The sequence below is a fragment of the Nannospalax galili genome, unplaced genomic scaffold (genome assembly GCF_000622305.1).
Source record: "Nannospalax galili isolate Female #2095 unplaced genomic scaffold, S.galili_v1.0 scaffold646, whole genome shotgun sequence".
Taxonomy (NCBI): domain Eukaryota; kingdom Metazoa; phylum Chordata; class Mammalia; order Rodentia; family Spalacidae; genus Nannospalax; species Nannospalax galili.
The window spans coordinates 2,232,221-2,250,889 of record NW_008355279.1 but is presented as its reverse complement, the minus strand read 5'-3'; the positions used below and the strand labels follow the sequence as shown (position 1 = coordinate 2,250,889).

The window sequence follows — 18,669 nt, the reverse complement described above, 5'->3', positions numbered from 1 at the left end:
TGTGGAAAATCCTTCCACAGTAAAGAATGGACCAGCACAAGATGTTAAGAGAGCTGAAGGTGAGAAACCATGCTGTCATGATAGATGCTAATATCACCATTTTAAATTACAGACTGCCCGAGGAGAAAACAGAGACTGACAGAAATGACCTTCACCTTGGCAGGGTGGTTATTTCTGCTTCAAGTGTGAAGTACCCAGCCAGAATCAAAGCAATCAGATATGCAAGAGAAATAGGGCTGGAGTGTCAGCATCAACATCTTCCCCCAACCGCTGTCATCTTTTCTCCATTCAATACATGTGCCCTGTGGGGAACACACAACTCAAAGAAGAAATTAGCAGTCCTTTTTGATTCAGAGATAACCATGCTGTAAGACTTTTTCTTGTATTATATAGTTTAGCAAAGGGAAACCACACTTTTGTAATCTACCTTTGTACCATAATATGTTATATAGTTGATTATATGAAGACAATAAGTCTGAGATTTGCTTAAACACAATCCTGTGGAGGTTACCTCCGAAGAGCTGAGCCCTAGGATGCCAGCCGGTGAGCAGTGCAGTGCAGAAGATGGCTGACCCCTGGCAGGAGTGCATGGACTATATAGTAACCCAAGCAAGACAAGCTAGAGAGGTGATTCATGAAGCTTTAAAAAAAATGAGATAAATGTTATCATTAGAAGTTCTCCAGCTAATTTGGTAATGGTTACTGACCAAAAAGTTGAAAGATGTTTATCTCTTCCATAAAGGAAAAGTACCCATCTCACAGTTTCATTGGTGAAGAGTCTGTGGCAGCTGGGGAAAAGACTGTCTTCGCTGCCAACCCCGTGTGAATTATTGACCCTATTGATGGAACAACCAACTTTGTGCGTAGGTTTCCCTTTGTAGCTGCTTCAGTTGGCTCTGTTGTGAATAAAAAGCTGGAGTTTGGAGTTGTGTATAGTTGTATGGAAGATAAGATGTATGCTGGCAGGAAAGGAAAAAGGTGCCTTTTGTAATGGCCAGAAGCTTCAGGTCTCACAAGATGAATATATTACCAAATCACTCTTGGTGACAGAGTTGGGCTTTTCCAGAAAGCCAGAGACTATGCAGATTGTTCTTTTGAACTTGGAAAAGTTTTCTTCTATTTCCATTCATGGAATCCAGAGTGTTGGAATGGCTGCTGTTAATATGTGCCTTCTGGCAACTGGAGGCGCAGGTGCATTTTATGAAATGGAGATTTACTGCTGGGACAGGGCAGGAGCTGGCATCATTGTCACTGAAGCAGGTGGAGTGCTGATGGATGTTACAGGTGGACCATTTGATTTGATGTCATGAAGAATAATTGCTGCAAGTAGTAGAGTGTTAGCCGAAAGGATAGCCAAAGATATTCAGATCATTCCTTTACAAAGGAATGATGAGATTAGTTACAGAACAGTGCCATGCTCAGGCACTTGCTTTCTCCCAGACTTGTGGATATCTATTTAAGATGTGCGATGACACTGACATCCTGGACATTTGATGTCCTGGTCCTGATTTTAAAACGGGAACTTTAAAAAAAAAAAAACAAAAACAGATGACGTGTGCAAAAATAGTGGAATGTTTGATTGTAGAAAAAAATTCTGCATGTAAGAATATCTTGGGGAAAAAGCAGGGCTTGGTGGTGCATGCCTTTAGTCCCAGCACTTGGAAGGCAGAGGCAGGCAGATTTTTGTGAGTTTGAGGACAATCTGGTCTACATAGTGAGTTCCAGGCCAGCTGGAGCTACAAAGAGACCCTGTCTCAAAGAGACCAAAAAAAAAAAAAAAAAAAAAAAAAAACCACCACCACCACCACCAAAAAACTCCACAAAAAACACAAAACAAATATCTTGGTAAAAAATATACAGGAAGTATAATTCATGAGCTAGCCATTGAAATAATCAACTGTCTGTCTACATGGGCCTCTTAAATTTTAAGATACTATTTATATACATAAATTATCAATTAGAAAATTACCTTTTTGGAAAAACTATTCTCTTTGTTCCAAAAGCCATACTTAATTAAGTTTATAGGGATGTGCAGAAATTCTCTATTAGCAGAAATCCTTGTTTATTTTTTAATCACCATACATACAACATATCACAGTACCTGTCAAACAGTAGGCTATCCAAAAAGTTGGTTAATAGTGAATATTTTAAGCTGCAATTCCTACTTTAGTGGGTATATAATAAGTTAACCGTTCTATATTCACTTCCCATTTTGAAGTAAAAGTTATCTCACTGTCCTTTTTATATCTTATGTTGCCATACTATTTCATGTGACTGCATTGCCAGTGTTGCTTACTGTGGACATCTCTGCAGTTACTGTACTACTAATCGCCCGTAACACTGGAGATGGTCTGTATGTAGGTTTCCTTTAAAGACCCTGAAGCAGAGAGAAATGCTCTCCTCAGGAATCCGATCTAGTTAGTATCAGAATAATGTTTTGCTAAATTCAATATTCACATTAAGATATTCACACTGACTTTAGCTGTGATGATAGATGCATTACAGTATTAATACTGAACTGTTTATTTCCCAAACTTCTTGTTGAATTTCATCATTGCCGCCTTTATACACTGTATAATGGCCTTTAGCCCATCAAACTAAAAAAAATTTATAATGGTTCGTATTTGTTTTTAAAGGATTAATTTACTATTTAGCCTTGTCCCTTGGCATGAAAACAGATTTCTTTGTTCTAAGAGCATATGAACTGTGCATTTGATAAATGAAATGTTCATGTTAGTTTCAAAGTGGGGACTGTTTTATTGCTGGGTACATTTGCTAAATCTATATGATACTCTGAAAGAAAAAACAATCCTGTGAGAGAGGTGAGAGATGGGTGGGGGTATAAAGGAAGCAAAATGGCTGTGAGTTGATCATTGTTACAGCTAGATACTGAGTCACACTTCTCTATTACTGAGCATGTTTAAAATTATGCATAATAAAAATGTCATTTTAAAGATGTATTTATTTTCTGTATGTGAGTGTTTTGCCTGCATGTGTGTATGTGCACCACATGCATAGCTGGTGGTTGTTGCCCATGGAGTCCAGAAGAAGGCATCAGATCCCCTGGAACTGGGTTACAGATGGTTGTCAGCCACCACATGGATGCTGGAAACTGATCCCAGGTTCTCTGCAAGAGCAGCAAGTGCTTTTGACCACTGAGCCATCTCTCCAGCCCCAATAAAAATGTTTTTAGGTGATAACTCATTAACTACATCTTTAAAAAAAATTGTCACATTAGAAGTTTATTTCATGATGTTATACAGTAGTTACTATAGTAAAATAAATGGACATATCTGTAATCTCACAAAATTCCTCTATTGAGGGCAAGATTATCAAATCTACAGTAGTCTAGACACCCTTCATCCACAGATGTGTCCCAAAGACCTCCAGTGGATGCCTGAAAGTGTGTAGACGTGAACACTATGCACAAGCACTACCATAGCACATCTGTCTAATAACACAGACATTCACTAAGTGACTGATGACTATGCAGTATATTCAGCATGGGCCCATGGAACAAGGTGGCAATTGATTTCATCATGTTACCCAAACAGTATGGAATTGAAAACTATAAACTGTTTGTTTCTGAAATTTTCCATTTAATATTTTTCCACCTCAGTTATCCCTAGGTAACTGAATCTGTAGCAATTAAAAATCATATAAGGGAGGGATAGTGTATTTATTTAGCAAGAATACCTAATGCAATGAAATTTTATCACCCAGAGTCCTCATGTTGGACATGAGGTCTCTAAACTTGTTTGTCCCGCATCTCTGTAATTTGTGTCTTTTGACCTGCTTCTCCTCACCTCCTTTCCTCTATCCCCCCTATCAGTGGTAACCATCATCGCATTCTCCATGTATTTGAATTCTCTTGTAATAAAGATCATGTAAAATTTTCCTGTCTGTTTGTGGCTTATTTCATTTAGCACCATGTCCTCCAAATCCATCGATGCTATAGGAAATAACAGAATCTTCTTTTAATAGTATTCCATTGTATAAATATGCGATGTTTTCTTTATCCATGTTTGTTAGTGGGCATTTCCACTTCTTGGCTATTGTGAATAATAGTGCAGTGGACGTGGAGGTGCAAATGTCTTACAAGGCTGGGAGCTTACCTTCTTTGGGTGTACACCTACAAGAGGAATTGCTGAATTGTATGGCAGTTTTACTCTCAATTTCTTAAGGAGCCTCCATCCTATTTTTCAAAATTAATGTACCAATGTATACTCTCACTAATAGACTCAGGTTCCCAACCTACTGCCTACCATTGTTATCAAAAGATGTTACCTCCTTTGTGTAATTGCCATTCCTGTGGGTCTCGTAGTGTCTTTTATTTACTTTCTTCGATAATTGGTGATTACAAAATCATTTTATGGCTAGAAGTACCATAATTCACCCACTCTTCACTGATGAACAGTTAGATCATTTCCAGGTTTCTACTTTTATAAACAACACCATGATGAACATCTTTACAGCTAATGTGTGATGAATCACTTATGGAGTGTGAGAGAAAGAAAGAAATCAAGACAGATTCCAAGATTTTTCCTGAGTTACTGTGAGAACAAAGTTGCCATTAACTGAGAGGGGAAAGACTCAGGGAAGGGCAGTTTGGGGAAGAAAATAAAGAGTTTGATTTGGGTAATTATGCCAAACTTAGAAAGCCTGTTTAGACATTCAAGTAAGAAGTAGAGTAGGCAGCTGGATTTAAAAGACTAAATTCAACACAGTGGTAGGGCTAGAAATACAAGTTAACCATCAGTGCATAAAGGTAACAAATATTTGAGGGCTTAGTCCTCACCAATTTCAAGTCAGGAACATAAAGAGGGTTCAACAAAGGGAGGCAGATAAGCCATAAGATAAGAGAATGTGGTATCCAAGAAACAAAGTAAAGAAAGTGCTTCTAGAAGGAAGAAGCTAAGAGGTCTGCTGGGATATGACTAAAAGCTGCCCCAGCCAGACTGTAAGATTCATGAGGTCAAGGAATTTGTTTAGTTCCGTTATTGCCATAATCCTGACACCTAGAACAATAGCTGTTGTGCAATAGTTAATAATTGCTTAAACAAAGAGCAACGAGTGGATCAAGTCTGTGAGCATTTATAATTATTTTGTCATGTTAAATTCCTAAGAATAGAGTGCTAAGCAAAGGCAAATTTATCTTTTGATAAGAAGTGTTGCTATTAATTTTTAAGTTCACCAAAAACCAATGTACTAATCCCATTTAAAGACCGTAAAACACTGTGATGGAAAACATCAAAGGGTAACCGTGAGCCCCTAAACAGAAGGAGACCTAAGCAAAGTTGGCATTTAGTTTCCTCCTGCTTCCATTACTGCACTTACCCCACCTTTGGAACTCCCTCCAACTGCCTCCCCCACGCCACATCCCAGATGGGATTTGTCTTCATTGGCTTATAAATTAGTTTCCTCCTCTCTTCCCAGAGATATAGCTAAATATTAAGAAACTAGCTCCACATAACTCAAGTTCCCATCAGAAGCATCCACATTCAAGGTCAAACTCACCAAGAAGAGAGCTCTCAAGACCAAAGAATAAAGTTATAACAGAATGACAAACGCCAGGCCTGCCATTTAAGACAAGGAGCCCTACCCAAATCACACTACATCTTTCAACTTAATGAAGCTGGCTGTGGGATGGCCATAGGAAAAGCCCTGGAAGATACATTTTAGTGCCTGGCCTGCTTGGCAGAGAACCTGCCTGCCTCTTTTGTATCCCTTCTCATTGTGTTTTCCTATTGTTGGTATTGACTTAACATCCGAGGATTTGCTTTACCATTCCTCTAACTGGGGTGTTTCTAAAGCTTAGAAATGATACTCCTAACACCTTTCCCCACAATGCTTCACATGGGATGGGGCTCAACCGTGGATCAGAAATTGTTGACAAACAAGACATCACACCCTAATCTTGAGAGATCAGATGCAAGATAGCACAACTCTTCAAACAGGTCATGTTACTCATCCATCTCAACCAAAACAGAATCACAGTCAAACCTAGACTACCAGCTCACAGATTGCATTTCCAGTGTGCTACCTCTTTGAACTCCAGGACCTTGGAAGAGTCAGAGAATTCATCACAGAAGTCATTGGGAGGAAAAAGGACTTAAGATCAAGGAGACCATGATGGGAATGCCTGAACAAGGTAGAAACCATGGTGACCAGTTGCTCTGAGGCCAGCCACAGGTCCTGAGCCCCCAGCAGAAAGCTCTTCTGACAAAAGATGCAACACACACACACACACACACACACACATACACACACACACACACACACACACACACACACACATACCACTTTCCTAGGTACATTCTGAAAACACATCTTGGGTATTATTAGAAAGATTTATTTATACAATTTATAGCAGGAGACATTCCTAGATTTTGTGACAGTTAAGTTTAGGTTAAGAAGGATGAAAATATGATCTCTTTCATAGGACCACCAAGGGAGCATTTCCCCTCCCACACATCCATGCATCTTATCATTATGACACATGCCAGAAATAATCTCCCAGCTACAGATGACTTTGAAGTATAAAACATTCCTGATTTAAATTTTCCCAAACTCAAGGGCTTGCAAAACCTTTTAAGGTCAGAAAAGATCACCAGGGAACTGGCAGGATAGCGTGAGGCCCAGCATGCCCAAAGGCAAAAATCTCAGGGCTCTGTCATTTCAACTCAGCTTGTGAATATATTAAAAATCCTGAGGTCAAAAGCCATTTTGATTTCTCACCACATTATAGCGATAGCCCTAGGGAAAACATAAGAACTGTATTATTTTCAGGTCAGAATGCAGAGGCTCTCAAACCTAAATGTACTTGAGACTCACTCCAGAGAATTGTTCAACTGCAGCTTCAAAAGTCCCGCTGAGACGTTTCAGGCAGAAGGTAGTTCCCAGAGCCATTATTCTAACAATCTTCAGGTGGTCCATGGTCATGTCTATCGATGCCTTGGCCCACTAGTTCTCCACTGTGGTGAGAAAGGATGTGAGGGACCTCATTTCCATGGTCACAAAATGTTCTCCCGCAGTCCCCTAAGTACAGTTACAAATGAAGTCTCCAGCATTAACAAGGAGTCTCATGTTCAAAAGTTCTGGAGAGCCCAGCGCAGAAGTCCCTCCTGCCACTTCTCACGGGAAGGTGAAGGGAGCCAGAATACAATCTCCTTGTTGCCTTTCTCCCTCCCTTCTTCTCCCCCCTCCTTTCTCCGTTCTTCCTTCCTCTTTCCTTTTTCCTTCCCCAATTTGTTGTGGGATTTCCCTAAAGCCATGGAGTAAAAGGAGGAGAGTTGTGCCTCCTGTCCGTGCCTGTTTCAGAACCTTCAGCTCAGTTATTCTATGAGACAGTTGCTCAGGAAATGTGCCTGTCCTGGCTGGGATGCAGTGCCCTTCAGCTTACAAGTTGCCTTCTTCTAGATGCCTCAGTGCCTTCATCTGGAAAATAGGCATAATACAAAAAGTTCCTTGTGGGGTTGTTGAGATTAAATGAGTTCATATGTTTAAAGAATTTCCAGGGACTAGAGAGATGGCTTAGCGGAGCACTGGGTTCAAACTGGGTTCAATTCCCAGCGCCCACATGGCAGCTAACAACCATCCATGAGTCCAGTTCCAAGGGAATCCAATGCCTTCCTCTGACCTCCTCAGGCATTGCCTGACATGGGTGCACTTATATGGATGCTAGCAATATACTCGTATACATAAAATAAAAATAATTTTAAAAATTTGAAGAATTTCCAGGATGGAACCTGGCACACAATGTTATAGCGTGTAATTTGTTATCAATTTTATGCACTATGAATCAGAAAGGACATTTCTGCATTTTCAGCAGTTGATATTCCTGCCTCCCTTGCCTTCAGGTTGAACCATTTGGTGCTTATACTTTCTGGGTCTCAACTGGCCCAAAATAAAAAGAGGGTGTTACTACGGAGCTGGAGCCTGTGGTCTTTCTTTCTCCTTAGCATCTTACATGCCAGGGGAAGCCTCTCCAAATTTCCTGTTATTTCTGAGAAAGTACATTGACCTAGCATAACTAGTAGCTCTTTTCCTTCCCATTTTGCTTTGCACTGTGGTAGCAATTCTTTTATTTCTATCTCTCAGGTTGTTTGTTATGTGCATGTGGCCACTCCACTCTTCTCTCCTTTGCCTTTCCTGTCCTGCTGTCTGTGCTCATATCACACTTTGCTCCTCTTAGAAGCATGCTTTCCCTTCTCTTCCAGTCTAGCCACCTCTGAGTCCCTCTCACCTGCCCCTTAGAACAGACTTCACCCTGATCACTTGACTATGAGTTTACACCTTCAGCATCAGCTGCTGAACACATGTCCTCCAATCTCTCCCTCTGGAATTTTTCTAATGCTTAAGACTGCTAAAAGCAGCTTCCTCCAAAGGGGAACAGAAGGCTGGAGCTCCCCCTTCCTCCTGCCCCCGACCCCCACCCCCAATGACTGAACCAATTGCTCAGAAAGGGAGACAAATGCTGTCTGAAAGAATGCTGCTGTTGCTAGGAGAGAGAGAAATTGCTCCCTGTCACAAACGGTAGCCAGGAGAAAAGCCACCCCAGCTGGGCAACAAAGAGAGGGGAGAGATTGCTGCTGTGTGCATGTGAGCTGCTTCAGCTGGGAAGTGTGAAGGTCACTACTAGGTTTCTAATAGCCCAGGATCTTATTTAATGTCTTTGTGGCTTTTTAATTCTGGCTTAATGTGTAGAAACTATGTAAAAAATCAAGAAAGCAATTCCCAGCATCGCTACAACCATGACCCGAGCAGATAATCAAAGTAGGTAACTGCTTCTACGATATTTTTCACCAAATATACTTGGTCCTTAGGCTGAGTCTGGCATTGTAGGGTCCCTAAAATTCTCTTTTGCATACACTGTACTAGTATGTGCCAGAGACTGGCTATCAGCAGGGTGGCCAAACTGATTAATTCATCATTCACATCCCAATCCTGCATCTGTTGTGGGTTTAAGGACCAAATCTTCCCTTCATCCACTTTACCCGATGATCACCATGCTTCCATGCCTCAGACCTTTGCTCTTCTCACTCTCTGTGCCTAAAAGGTATACCACAAGCCCTGCGATAGAGGTGGAGCAGTCCTGGGTCAGTGTGGAAAAGAGCAGACCAAGGAGTCTGGATTTACTATGGGCCATAGGGAGTCACTGATGGGTTTTGAGAAGACATTGGCATGATTTGAAAAAAGATCTAAGATTCTACTCAAGAAGGGTAATGGCCCTTCTAAAGCCCTGTCCTATAAGCTTCAAAATAATAACAATACCAAACTTCTGAAAACACAAAACATTAGCTATGTTGACATTGAAAAAAACTTGACCCTAAACCTTCTCAAAGTAAAATTATGACTGCAAACGAAGATTCTTTTCCAGTCCTTGTCTCTACTTCTCCTTACCACCCAGGACTGAAATGGCTCCCTTTATTGTAAAACATCCTCCCATAAATTTGTAAGGTCTGAGCACAAGAATTTAACAAAATAATGTAGTCATTGCCAAACTATTCAGAACAAAATTAGATAATGATGTAGCATGCTTATTTCAGCATAAATTCTTCCAGTTTTGCTGCAGCCACAGAGAATATATGAACAGAGACTCACAGCAACGCTATTAACACACCTGAATGGTCCTTCTCGAAAGCCTCAGAAGATGCACTGATGAAATTTTAAGGGAAGTTCACTTATGTACATCTAGTAGATTAGAGCCTTGCTAAGTTTGGTGACGAATAATGAAAACTGTTTGCAAGCCACATTGGCATTTTCCTGCATTCAATCTTGCCTAAGTGGGAAGCTGGCAAGCAGTGGGCATTACACATGACCTCTTAAGCACTTCATTTTGTCCAATTCTATGTTAAAAGCAAAGAAAGAAAGAAAGGGAGAGGGGGGAGAGAGAGAGAGAGAGAGAGAGAGAGAGAAATTGACTTCATAAGGGACCTCCAGCTCTAAGCTCATTTTAGCAATTAAATAGGAAAAAGAGATTTCTTAAGCATTAATTGACACAAAATAATACTAAAACTAAACCCATACCTAACCTGTCACAATCTGATCTCTAAACCAGAGAAACTCAATTTCACTCAAAAGTCTTTATCTTATTGATTGTCTGCTTTAATGAAATATGTCTGTTTCCATGTAGCCTGTTTCAAATCCTATGTTAAATAAAGGGATAAAGTTCCATTATCTTTCAGGCTCTAACAATCTCAGATAAATTGACTATATTTGTCTATTATTAATCACCCATTGTTAGAAATTAAACCTTTGTTACTGGCAGGAATAAAATTTAGCTAGGGAGATCAACAGAATTATTTCTCTCCTTAGACAATGAAGGTATGAAGATACTGACAATGTTTTTTTTTTTAAATCTGCCTTTCATTAAATATCGGTTCATGATCCAAGAAAAGCCTTTTGAGGTATCTAGAAAAGGACCACCCCCAAGGTTCCACAGCTTCGTGTGTCAGAAAAATTTCCTGCAACTCTGAAACCTCTCTAAATGTCTAGCCAAAAAAAAAAAAAGCATTCTCTATGCTCAGACCAGGGTTGGCACTATAGGAACACTTTCATCATTAATATTCTTTGGTGTCTATCCCTGGTCCCTGCCAAGCCCTGTGCTACTATACTAAAGGCCATTGCCAGCCTGGGAATCAGAATGGAAAGAAGAAAGCACAGACCAAGCAGTCACAGGAATCACAGCTTTGCACTCAAGACAGACTTCTCTGACTAGCTTCACACTTTGGCCCCATGTGCTTTCTTTGGAAAACACTTGTTATGAAATTTTATGATCTGTTAAAAAAAAAAGTGTAAGAAGAGTCCTTCTTACCTACCTCACAAGACTGTTGAAAAGATTAAAATTAGATAGTTGTGAAATCTTTCCTAAGTCTCCTAGGAAAGACTGAAGAAAAGCTTTGTGGATAAACGTGTCATTGTAATCTTAAAATAATTATAATGATCTTACCTCAGCCTTTGCCCATTAAAAGCTCTTGGTTCTGCTGACCAAAGAGCTATTTCCCTTGTCTCTAAATAGCTCTTTAAAATCCTCCCACCCATAGCCCAAAAAGAATTTAATGGCTGATAACAAGAAAAGAATTACACCATCTCTCCAAACCCTTGCTGGATTAGCCTGAAGAGAAATCCCTGTGACCTGGCTTTGACTGCGCATGAACCCCCCGCCCCCCACCCTTCCACTTGCTTCTAGTTCTCTAAACACACTTTTCTTTGTACCTCTCAAATATAAGAACAAGCAAACGCCTCGCCCACTGTTCATACCCCTCTTCACATCAGTACACATCAGTATTTTCTACTCTATCATTTAAGCCTTAACCAATGATAGTGTGTCCCACCTTTAGCTAAATCTATCTTCATATCCTCCGTGTTCCAAGCACCATCACCCTTGGTAACAAACACTTCCAATTCCAGCAAAGACCCCCATATATATGGACTCCCTGAACACTTTCACCTTTTTAAAAAAAAATTATTATTTTTATTTTATGTGTATGAGTGTATTGCCCGCATGTATGTGCATGTTTTACCCCACAGCCCTTCCTGTTCCCAATTCTACACTATCAAAAACAACCTTTACCTGAAACATGCAACACATTCACAAGAAATTGTAAATGGCTGGTGTCTCCTTCAGGAACAGCACCTTCCCTATATGCTAAGAATCTTCCACCAGGGCCGTATTGCACTTAAATTAATTAATCTGAAGACTGGGATTTCAGGTGAAGTTTGAGGGCAGTAAAGTCAAGAACAGAGCATTTCAAGTACTGAAGTCACAGGGCATGGATGCTGTCTGGTCTACACGCAGGCTAACTCAGCAGGCTGGTGCTTGATCCTGAGAACTGAGTAGTGAGATGATGACGATGCTTTTTCAGGTACGTGGCCTGGGTGGTACCCACTGGCTTTCCATTGTGGGTAACAAAAGCTGAAGTAAAGTTAATTCCTGCTCTGCATCAACAGGGGCAGAGGCCCCTAGCCCTACCTCTCTCCACACTTAGTTCTAAGCACAAGCTTCAGGCAAAGGCATCAGTCCAAAGGAACCTAAGTCACAAATGGGATCCTAGCCATAAAGAAGCTTAGGAAATGTAGTTTTAGCGTTCAAGACTCTATAGGGCAGAAATGCCTGTGATAAGGAGGTTGAAATAAGTGTCATGCAATTCACAGAATCTCCTACATAGCATTTTTAGTTAGTGAAGTCTCATTGAAACTGAAGACTAATCAAAGCACTAATATTTTAACTGTGAAATATTTCCTCAAATGCCTTCTTCTTTTTCCAGATTCATTTAAGAAAAAAAAAAAAAGACCAAGTATAACTTATTTTTCTTTAATTACCCCATATCATAGCCATGGACATTAGTTATTTCACTGTGCTAAAAAACAGTCATGCCCTCAGTAACTACTGAGATAGGGAGGGCTGTATTTCTCTGAGCGCCCTCAAAGTGCAGTATCACTTTTTCTCTCTTCTCATAGTTTCTTGGTTTTCCACTGTTTCTCTGAAGATAATAGGTCAGGAGTTTATCAAGCTTTTCTCATTAATAAGAAACAAAGAGTCATTTGCAGGGTAGCTCAGTGGTAAAGTACTTGTACATGAACAAAGCCCTGGGTTTCATCCCCAGCAGAAGAGAGAGAGAGAGAGAGAGAGAGAGAGAGAGAGAGAGAGAGAGAAACTCCTACCACTTTCAATCCTTTTCCAGGGTTTCTCAATGCTCCTACTGTTTTCTCTGAGTTCCAAGCAACTCGAATCTCTCTGGACCTTCCTGTTACAGTGTTAATAACATGTTGTTTCCATTATCACTAACTAAACTAAGGTAGATTAAAAAGTAGGAAGCCTGGTGTGGTGGAGCACACCTTTAATCCCAGCACTCAGGAGGCAGAGGCAGGTGGATCTCTGTGAGATCAAGGCCAGCCTGGTCTCCATAGCAGATTCCAGGCCAGCTGGGGCTCCAGGGAGACCCTGTCTCAAAAAGATAAATAAATAAATAATAAATAAATAAAATAATCTTCTCATTCCAAATTAGAACACAGAGACCCCATATCAGAAGCTCAGTAGGAAGAGTTTGAGTTAAGAGCCAGACTTCCCAGCCAGACTTCCCAAACTTCTACCCATGTCGTCTGCTATACCAAGGGAGGCAGCTCTGCCCATGTCTGCTATGCCATAGGCTGGTTATCTCCAGGGTGTATTCTCATGCTCTCCTTCTACACAATAGGAAGTAGTGTCACAAACATTTCACTCCTGACATTCACAGTGGAACACTTCTTAAATGACAGTAAGATTTAGGATGCTGGGTCTGATGGCACAGGCCTGTAATCCCAGTTCATGAAGCTGAGGCAGGAAGACCATGAGTTTGTGGCTGGTCTAAGCAATTTAGTGAGACCCAGCGTCAAAATAAAGAGTGAAAAGAGCAGACTGGGGTAGAGCTCATGCCTATTATGTGGGAAGTCCCAAGCTCAACTTTCAGTATTGCTTCCTTGTCTTCCTTTTCTGCCCGGGCATATTCTATTTTTATTTTTACATCTTATTCATTCCCTTTGTATGGGTCATAGTACATTAGTAGCTAAAAACTCTTTCTTCAGAAACTAGAAAAAAGCTGGGTAAGTTACAAAAGGCATATTCCTAAAGGACATGAGATGAGGTCTGCAGGAGCCATGAAGACTTGAAGAATGGAAGAGCTAGATTCTAGAAAAAAGAGAGCTCCAAGGAGGCTTTCTTCCCTCAGAAACATTTGTCAATTTGGATGTGTGTTAATGGAAGCAAAATCAGATATTTCTGTTGGTCCTCTGGGATTGATGGAAACAATTCATATAATCTTCAATTGTGGCTGGTTTTCCCTGCAAGACCTTTGCTGTGTGCTAGAATTTTGTACAGGAGGCTAGGCTTAGAGGTTCTAAAAGGCAGTGCAAAATCTCCTATAATCTTATGGTCCTTAGCAGTTTCTTTAGTTACTTTTCTGTTGCTGTGATAGAAACACCATGACCAAGGGAATTTATAAAAGCAAGAGTTTATTTAGCTTACGGTTCCAAAGGGGCAAAAGTCCATCATGGCAGGGGAACATGGCAGCAGAGGTGGCTGGAGTAGGAGCAGAAGCTAAGCTCTCACATCTTCAAGCAGACACAGGAAGAAGGAGAAAGTGACTGGAGATCTGGCAGGCCTTAAGAACTCTGTAAGCCCACCCCTAGTGACATGCTTCTTCCAGCATGGCCACATCTTCTGAGACCTCCCAAAACAGCCACTGAGGACAAAATATTCAAATACTTGGCACCTAGTGAGGACATTCTCATTCAAACCACCACAGAGGTCAAAGTCTTACTAGAGAGAGGGTAATTCCTCCAAGTGAACAATCTTCCCCTCAGGATGCTAAAATATAGGGGAATGAAATACATCAGCCCCAAATTACCCAAACCTCCAATACCTAACAGCTCCAATGGGTAGAATGCATAAGCCATAGGACTTGATGTCAGTGAGACACCATGTTGTCAATCCAAACTCCAGGACAGTCACACCTTAGGAAGGCAGCAACAAATTGGAAGTAGAATACGTTTTATGAAAACTAACATCTAATTCCAGTTCTTTGCAATGTCCTGTCTGTTTTCCATTACTTCTCTCTTCTCAAGGTCCATGGTTTCCTCTCACTGGCCATCCCACCCAGTTCAATGGACCCCATTTTGGCCACTCGGAGCAGTGTCCTGGATGGTTTTGTCTCTAGTTCCCCTACTGCACTCATCCTACAGCCCCTCAGGCCTGAGTCGACCCAGAAACCATCTTCCACATCCTTCATGCTAGAGAGCAATTTACTGGCTCTCTCTAAGATACCTCCTCAGGCTGCTGGCTTTTCTCTCTGTTCCTCATCATTACAAAGCCCCTTCAGGAGTTGTCTCATGCTTGGTATTTCCATATCCTCTCTTTCACTGTCTCTTAAACTCACTCTAGTCAGAATCTCTCCCCAGCACTTCAGAGAAATGGCTTTCCTCACCACCAGTGATTTCCACTTGCCAAAGCTCAAGGTCAGTTCCCAGCTTCACTTTCCAATAGCATGCCACATAGGGGTCATTCCCTCCTTCCTCATATCCTTCTTCACTCAGCTCCGGAGGCCCCACATGCTCCAGGCTTTCTTCAACCCACTGGAGGTTCCGATTCTGTCTCCTGTTCTGTTGCTCTTCATCATCCCACCATCCAAGTGCTGGCTGGCCTCAGTTCTGTTCTCAAACATCTTGTTTTCTCTTTTTATTGGCACTTCTCAAGTGATCCCATCAAGTCCCATAACTTCAAGCATGCTGACAATGCCTAAATTTATCCTTCACCCTGGTCCTGAACTCAGAACCATCTATTCACCTTCACACTTGACATATCCACATGAGTCTCAAATTTAACAGGTCCCAAACTTTTGATTAGTCATTCTTCTTTCCTCCCAATGAAACCCTCTCCTCTCCACCTCAGAACACAAGCTCCATTCATGTAGGTGCTCAGACCAAAATCCTTGAAATCAGTGCCATCACCTCTTTTAATTTCACATCCCACAACCAGTCCACAGCAAATCCTCTGGTCCTACTTTCAGAGTAGATACAGAACACCCCTAACCTTTATCACTTCCATCACCCTTCTCTAGTGCATCACTGCAACAGGCTCCTCGATGTTATCTCTTTCTGTTTTCTTGTCCCCTTTTCAGTTTACTCTCCATATAGAAACCAGAATAATGTCAAAGCATGTTACCATATTCTCAACTCTAATAGCTTCCCGTTGCACTGAACATGCAATCTAAATGGCCTACAACAGCTCCAATGCTACATGATGTGAGTTGGATCTGGATCTGTAACCCAATCCTCTTCCACCTCCTTCTTACCACACTGGCTTCCTTGTGTGTAGCAAGCACACTCTACTCCCTCTTAGGACCTTCGTGCCTGCTGTTCCTCTGCCTGAAATGTCCTTTATTCAGTTCTTCACATGGATCATCATTCCCTCACTTCATGCAGGCTTCTGTTCAAGGACAGACCAAACCAATGTGCTATAAAAAGCATGAGCCTGTGATCTTCCCATTTAAACAGAAAATTGTTCTGTGTAGCACTCGACATGATATAATATTAGAGCATGTACGCATGTATTGTGCCTCCCCCAATGGAATGTAGCTCCATACAGATAACACTTATTACACAGAACTCCCCTGCTTGAGAACTTTGCCTGGTACAATGTTGGCCTTGCTAATTAATTAATTCATTCATTTGCAGAGTTGAAGTACAAACTTTAGAATGGCTAACCTCTAAGCATTACTTAGTGAACAGATATGTGCCCCTGGTCAGAGTTTGTGGTGGTTAGTTTTGTCAACTTGACACAATCTAGAATCTCCTGGGAAGAGAGTCTCAATGAGAAATTGTATAGATCAGGTTGGTCTGTGGCATGTCTGTGGTATAATATCTTGGTTACTTTCACTGATGTGAGACGACCTACCCATTGTGGGTGGCACCATTTCCAATGGTCTCTTCTAAAGTTCAACCTTATCCTCAAGCACCTTCCTTATCCTGCAATTTCTCATTCATTATCAGCAAAAGATTTTGTTTCTCACTGTACAGAGAATGGTCAAGGTCATCAAATAACTCTGATGCAGATCTTTATTCACAGCAACAAACATGCTCACACCCACTTCCCTTTTCTGGCTGCATCAAGGGAAGATTTATCTCTCCTATTTCCTCCTTTGTTTTCCCAGAGTTGTTAGGGCAGAGCCTGGGCCCTGGCAGCACTAACAAGTTAGACTAGGGTATCTGTTCCCCACTGGACAACTGAACAGACAAGTAATAGCAAAATGCAGAAAGAAAGGGAGTTATTCAATGGGTTACATTGAAAAGAAGAAAGAGACCCTGTGACCAGCCCCTCCCCAACTTCATATTCAGGGTCCTGACGTGAGGTTTAGGTTTAAACAGAGGACCAGACTCCATAACTACATGTTCTTTGTCGAAGTGTGGTTCCACCTATCACCATCATCTGGGCTCCAGGCTTTCCTGCAAGGTGGTTTGACAAGTTGTCAGAACTGTGTGAAATCTCTTCTTCAGAGACAAGTTCCTCCTCTGGTTGATACCAGGCTTCAGTCTTTTACTTCTCCCAGCATTGGATTCCTGGGGAAATTCCAACTTCTTGGGGACCATTTTTTTCCCAACAGTCTGACAGCCAAGAGGGGTGGGGCACAAGTTTCCCTTTAGAATACCTTCATTCCTGCCAGGAGGGTTACACCAGGTACTTGTTCATCAATTAACACCCTGACTTGACCCTAATTTTCTCCTTTCTAAGGACCATTTCCTTCCACATATGGACATTTCAAACCTCTCTCATTTTAAATGCTCTCCCTCTACCTTTTATCCTTTAGAAACCAACAGACAAGCTCCTTGAAAGAGTTATCCTCATTTGCTGCTTCTATTTCCACATGTGTTCATTCTTCAGTCATTTACATGTTGCTTCTCACATGTAATCCCCCAAGGGCTCTTCATAAAGCCCCCAAGTCCTCCGAAATACTTGAAACAGCAAATTCTTTTCTTTTTTTGTGTGTTATTCTTTTTGAAAATTATATAGTTAACATACCTTTACAAAACAAAATGTAATTATTATAACTTTGTATATACTAGGAAATAAATATATCCCACAATTCCTGCTCAAAACAATTAAGTGTAACATTTTGTGACTATATCTCCAAGGAGAGAGTAGAGAGAATGGGAAAGAAATTTCTGAACAAATTTCTGAAATTGGGGGCTGGAGAGATGGCTCAGCGGTTAAGAACACTGGTTGTTCTTGCAGAAGACCCAGGTTCGAATCCCAGCACCCAGATGGCAGCTAACAACTGTCCGTAACTCCAGTCCCAGGGGATCCAACAGCCTCTTCTGCCCTCTGTGGGCATTGCACAACACGGGTGCACTTACATACATGTAGGCAATACATGCATACACATAAAAATAATAAAATTTTTTTAAAGTTAAAAAAATTTCTGAAATTTTTCTACATTAATGGAGGAAAAAAATCTCTAAAAAATCATTAAAGAAAAAGGATGCATAATTATTCAAAAATAAACTGTAGCATGAACAAAGAATGGAGAGAAAAAAGCCAATTACCTACAAAAGTCAACAATTAGACTAACAGAACACCTTTCTGTGGCTATAATAAGGGCTGGAAGATAATGGAATAGTGTCTTCAAGATGCTGAGGGACATTACCTCAAACCTAGAATTCAGTACAGAATTAACCTGTCATTAGGAATGGGATCAAGGCTCAGTGTGTGCTTTTCATGACCTACCTCTGTTCCCAGCCCTGGTTGTTTATCAGAAAGCTCCCAGAGAAGCTTTCAAAAGTATGCATTCCCAGGCCCCACACCCTGTGATATTTTGACTTTTGAGGGTTTAAAACAAACAAACAAGTGATTCTAATCAGAACTAGAAATCTAGATCGATGGTTTTCCATTCTGGATGCACATTCAAGTCATCCAGGAGGGGTGGGAAGATTTTTAAAATACTGATGCTTGTGGCGGGGCATAGTGGCGCATGCCTTTAGTCCCAGCATGTGGGAGGCAGAGGCAGGCAGATCTCTGTGAGTTCAGGGCCAGCCTGGTCTACATAGTGAATTCCAGACCAGTTAGGGCTACAGGAGACCCTGTCTTAAAAAAAAATAAATACTGATGCTTGCTGTCACTAACCAAGAGAGTCTAGT

At 41.1% G+C, this 18,669-nt stretch overlaps 1 pseudogene; it reads left to right on the top strand.

Annotated features, from left to right (window-relative positions):
- Nucleotides 1–417: 417 nt before the first annotated feature.
- LOC103749548 lies at nt 418–1,689 on the top strand (annotated as a pseudogene).
- The last annotated feature ends 16,980 nt before the right edge of the window (nt 1,690–18,669 follow it).